This window comes from Ornithodoros turicata, unplaced genomic scaffold (assembly GCF_037126465.1).
Source record: "Ornithodoros turicata isolate Travis unplaced genomic scaffold, ASM3712646v1 Chromosome31, whole genome shotgun sequence".
In the NCBI taxonomy this organism is placed as follows: domain Eukaryota; kingdom Metazoa; phylum Arthropoda; class Arachnida; order Ixodida; family Argasidae; genus Ornithodoros; species Ornithodoros turicata.
In genome coordinates this window covers 977,599-983,381 of record NW_026999355.1, presented here as the reverse complement: position 1 = coordinate 983,381, position 5,783 = coordinate 977,599, and the positions used below count along the sequence as shown (strand labels likewise).

At 46.7% G+C, this 5,783-nt stretch overlaps 1 non-coding gene across 1 annotated transcript; it reads right to left on the bottom strand.

The window, feature by feature from the left end:
* Positions 1-4,666: 4,666 nt before the first annotated feature.
* On the bottom strand, positions 4,667-4,829 carry LOC135373773 (U1 spliceosomal RNA). Its single transcript, XR_010416582.1, has one exon. It is a non-coding gene; the product is annotated as a U1 spliceosomal RNA (small nuclear RNA).
* Positions 4,830-5,783: the final 954 nt, after the last annotated feature.

Below are 5,783 nucleotides of genomic sequence, written 5' to 3'. Positions count from 1 at the left end.
TTTCTGTCGAAGTAGAAAAGCAGATTATCGGATCACGAGCCTGCTGCTGCGGGTAGACAGGGGGGGTTTCGGGAACCTGAGCGTAACCGAAAATGCTCACCGTCCGTAAACCGAATCGTAAAAAATATACCGGTTTTCGTATAGCTGTTCAGCAACGGATAACAAATACATTCTGTATACACACACAAACTACGCATGCGTGCAGTAGGAGCAGCCGCATTGGACTTCGCAGTGCACTTGCTTCGTTCCACATAGTAGCGAAGGCGGAAAAAAATACGAAATCTGTGTTAGAAACCCTGCGCCCTTTATGATACACATGCGAGCGTGGTTGTTGAACAAAAGTGTTAAACAAAAATAATTTAATCGGAGGCGCGAATGATGTGTGTACTAATGCAATATGCATGTTTTTAATATAGCAATTCGCGCGGTCTGCCAGTAGTACGTAAGATTATAGGCAGAGCCGAGTACGCTTACGGTTCCTGTCCCTCTCCATGTTGTTAGATACGAGTTTGCCGTACGTTGACTGCGCACTTTGTGTCTGTTCATAGCCGTTTTCTTCATCGTCGTCTTTTCAATTTCAGGCCACCAAGGCGTACACGCTACATTTCTCGGAGGAATGCCACTATTCAGGACAGTAGCCAGCTATTGCTTTATTTGAGTGTCAAGAATGTGGACAGTACTGACTTTGGAAAGCTGGCGGTTCCTCTTCCTGCCTTTTCGACGTTTCTGGGTGCGTGCGAGGAAGCCTTCAACGGCAACGTCACGATCAGTCTCGAATTATGCGTCAGTGGTACGATATGTATGATAGTTTGCTGGCAGTACACGAATAGCAGTTTATTTTTGTTTTAATGATGTTTTAGAGTCCCGAAAAGTAGGCATGCGATTTAGAGCGGCTCCCTGACGAGCTGGGCATCGACCATGGGCCAAGCAATCTCGTTGTACTAAAGGGTCGAGAGTCTAGTTGATTTAAACACACTAGGAGTAGCTCTGGAATGTCTGGAATGTGAGCAGTGAAGAGCAACGTGTTCTAGACATTTCAAGTCACCACAATGAAGGAAGCTTGGTGAGTCCACATGTGGTAACTGACCAATAAGAGACCGAGGAGCATTCGGTGTGTTAACGCAGCGACACTTTTTTGAGTGATCTCTTTCTGTTGATGTTTTGTGTGTCCTGGCTTGTGCATTTTTCCATGGGTGAAGTAATTGCTTTCAAGTGTTTGCGATGACCAGTAGACTGCTAGACTTTCGCGTGACACTGTCTACGGCCATATTGCGTGTGGAATTCTCGCTAGCCCAAGTGACAAATGTCCCTCACGGGTCCATTCCATCGTTTCAACAGTAGGATGAAAGCGCTCTTGAGCTATGTCACCCGAGGGTTCCCTCAAGGTCTTGGGTTTCATTGATGTTAACGGCAAAAGCATCCCGTTCCTTCCATTGTAAGCTATCCTTGCCGTCATAGCGGTGTCTAAGGCACATGTTCGTCTCTGTTCTTCATGAGGCCATCATGCACCGTCTTCAGAAGTCGATAATTAAAGGAAGGTTAGAAGCATATGTAGAATTATTACTTATGGTTAGGACCGTAACAGTAGCCGTCGACGGCGCTACCAGCACCATCAGACGCCTCACACGAGGAGCACCCTCAAGGTAGCGTAATTTCTCCCCTCCTGTTCAACACAGCTCTATCTGTCATCCGCGTGGGAATTCGCATCACAACCATCCTAACAGAATTTATTATATACGCAGATGACATATGCGTGCTCTTCCAAGGCTGTTCTACAGGGAGAATTTAAAACCCTGCCCAAGTAGTCCTCAGCCAGGTGGTTGAAAACCTCCTATCCAAGGGGCTTACCATCTCCACTTCAAAAACAGTCACTTTGGTCTGTACCCCACCAAGAAAACACCTCGGCAGCAGTTGAACCCCTGTACGCAATAAGTCGAAAACTCCCAAACCGAGAAAAGGGGCCTGATCTGATTGGCCGTCCCATTGACACACATGCATTTCCTTTCTTTTACGCGGCCGGTAGCGGGCCAATAAATTGCAATATGATCATACATTTCCTTGGGCAGGTATATACTGGTATGTGGAGGGTATTGCAGCAAAAATAGTAAAAAGGGGATAAGTCGACATATCCCCTTATTGCATACACAGGTTCAACTATCCACGTCTTATCGTCGGCAATAATACTCTACCAAGAGATCCACGGGTCCGATACCTTGGAGTAATATTCGACTCCAGACTCCAATGGCCATCCCAAGTAAACGGAATGGTGCAGAAATGCACTCCCCTGCTAAACATACTCAGACGTCTTTATGGTAAAACCTGGGGAAGCCACTCGCGACACATGATCATTCTATGTAAGAGTCTCAATTGGAGTCGGTTTAATTATGCTACTCCGTTCATGGAACCCTCGATGCACGATTGGTAATCACTGAAACGTTTCCACCGTGCAGGCATCAGAATCGCACTGGGTCTCCCAAAATATTCCGAAATAGACGCCGCATTTCTCGATGCCACCGAGTTACTTCAGAGTGTAAGCGCGGAACCAACGTACTCGCCATAATTGACAGGATCTACAATGCATCATCTGTTTTCACCGACATCGTCAGCCTATCCAAATGCCCGAGCACAAAGACCGGCTCGCTAACAAAGTTCTATCAAAAAAAGAGTCGCGATCACTCCTGCCCCATCACTGATTCAAACCCCACCCCCATGCAGGGAGTACATCCCAAAGTTAACCACCTAGGTACCATGCAGCCGCAGCAAAAGAAGCACAGCGCGTGCCGTAATGTGGTCCAGTGTTATTGGTCTCTGTGCGGATAAAGGCTTCGGTTCCACTCTTCTCTCGCATGTCGTAGTTCTACATTTGGTTTGCAGGGGTGCCACCGCCTCGTGACTCGGCCTCGAAGACCCTCGCGCCGGTTCTCCTAAAAGTCCTTCTGCTAATCACTTATCTCTTTTTTACTTGTATAATGAAGGTCGCTCGCAGCAAAAGGGGACTTACAGCGGACTCTCGTTTACGTGACATCCAGGCTTCCTGGAGAGAATGTATGGATAGCTGGACATTCGGATAGGTGAAACTCTGAGGCTTTGCAAACTGAAATTAGTTTGCACTGTCCCTGTTCAGATGTCACGTGATCTAGATTAGCGATGCCCGCAACGGTGTCGACTGTTATTTGTGCAGCTTGAAAGGGGAGAGCACGCAAGTGCATTACACGGGGTCGAAATCAAGGGGTGCCATACCTGGTGATGATGATGATGAGTTTTTATCGACGCATGAGCGAAGCGATACCCGGTGACCTACGTGAAAAATGTTTGCCATTACAAGAGGTTTATGAAACAGTTTCTTGCAGCCACTTTGAACCCCTTTGTACGTAGATGGTTCGCAACTGGGAATTGTTTCATAAACCATTTGGAACTGCAGGCATTTTTCACCTGGGGTCTCAGGATGACAACAGTTTTCGCACAGATTTGAGCTGGAAGAAAGGGAACATATTCGGCTGAAGACGAAATCCTCCACTGCAAGAAACAACGACAAAAAGGAAACATAAATAGGGAGGAATACTGCACCTATACGTGTAAAAGAGACGATATACTTATGTAATAGAGCGACGAACGGTACGAATACCGAAAGAAAAAAATAAAACGAAATGCCGGGTAAGTGAAGGTACACTTATAGACACGCGGACAGTATACTTGGTTTACTTGACTTACAAACACAGTTTTTGAATTCTTCCGTCCTTTTTGTTCCTCGCGTAGCCGAGCAAGCTAAAAAGCCATCATGACAAATGCGTGTGCATCGTTATTAGCAGAATGAAAATTCATATTGCTGAAACCCTTGGGATATGCATGTAAATATGCAGCAAAACACGTAGACTCATGTAGTGAAATTTGTAGCATCAGGTTTGAAACAGATCAGTTTTCGTGCGACTGCGACATCTTCTGAAGATACTTTACCCTCAGTGCGAATAATAAATTGTCAAATAGAACAGGTTATCAATTCGTATACATCAGGTTCTGCTTCCAACACCTGTTCCTGATCCGTCCCAATGAACTCTACCTCGCATACCGTCTCTACCGCATACCTCGCGATGAAATCATCTCGATTATGTTGATGTTAGAAAAAACATATATATAAAAGGGCTACGGAAATATGCTTCTCAACGTACACCCCTGCTGAAGAAAACATGACGCGCGTGAAATAGAAAAAAATATTCAGTATGCATATGCGCAAATACGTAACAGGTGACAATAGTCGTTTGTACGAATTGAAACGAGCTTCAAGAAGAAAGTTCCGCGTGAGATGTACTTAGATTTTGCAAGTAGAACCATCCATTCATTTGCAATAACGGGGCTTTTCTTTTTTTTTTTTTTTTTTTTTTTTTGAAGAGGGGGGAGCAAATGTCTGGGATCCGCTCCTGAAAGGTCTAAATATCTCCTTAGGGGATCAAGACGAACCTGTAGTCAGCCCACCTTGTGCCTTTCATGCTACATGTATACTTTATCATGCTCTTCGTTGTGACGTTCGTTGGCGGTGACGCAACCGGGCGCAACGGCGAAGGGTCTCTGTCCTCAGGACACTTCCGTTGTTCCTGGAGCAATTGGACAACTGAAGACATTCCAGCCCCATGCCAGCAACCCATATTCTGCTTTTTAAGTTCGACAGAAACGGGGGCGAGCGCGTACGCAAGCCCCACTACCAAAAATTGCATGTCCCAGCTACCCCGATTTGGGGAAGTGGCGGGTTTCAACCAAAACGCAGTGCAATGTCTTGGCCTCCACCCGGGGAGCCTGCCACATTGATCACAGGCTTCCCGACACCAGGTAAGTATGCCGGGGCTTGCATCGCGAGTTGCCCCCAAGGGATCGCAGTATGCAAAGTGAGAGGTGTTTGCTGTTGCGACAGGGGGAAATCCACGTAGTTTCAATGCCGCTCTCTTCATTATTGCTACGTGCCAGGATGACACTTGTTGTAGTTAATCTGTTTCTTATTTAAATTTGTGAATTTTCAGTAGCGTAATGCTGTAACAGTCATTATGACAGCCTCGAAGGTAGACGTCAGCCCATCTTCAATCGAGTCAGCCCATATTAGAGCTGTCTCGATTGGGCTGCAGGGCCGGCAAAACGGGGTGGGCAGCCGGGAATGACGGCCCGGGGCCTGAGCCCCTTCAGCACGACGGAGACATATGAGAAGGGGTCCCAGGCAGGACTCATCCCCGGGACCCGTAATTTCTCTCGCCAGCCCATGCTGGGTTGTACTCTGTGAATTAGTGCAAGCGCTGCAACCTCCCGCATTAGATTCAACGGAACTGCGAACCTTTGCTCTACACTCGACCATTTGTTTGGGAAAAGTGCCGTGGGAGTTCAGCACGAGTTCACAAATAATGCTTGGCCGTACTGTGTGAACTATAGTGCAGGCGGTGCGAGTTCCCGCATTCGATTCAACGGATGTGTAAACTTTTGCACTACACTCGACCATTCGATTGGGAAAAGTGCCGTGGGAGTGCAGCACGAGTTCACAAAAAAAGCTGGGCTGTACAGTGTGAACCAGTGCAAGTTCCCGCATTCGATTCAATGGAAGTGCAAACCTTTGCACTACACTAGACCATTCAATTTGGAAAACTGCAGTGGGAGTGCAGCACGAGTTCACAAAAAAAAAAAAAAAAGCTGGGCTGTATCGTACGATTGGGCTCTATACTCTGTGAACTAGTGCAAGCAGTGCAAGCTCCACCATTCGATTCAACGGAAGCGCAAACCTTTGCACTACAACAACATCAACAATTATA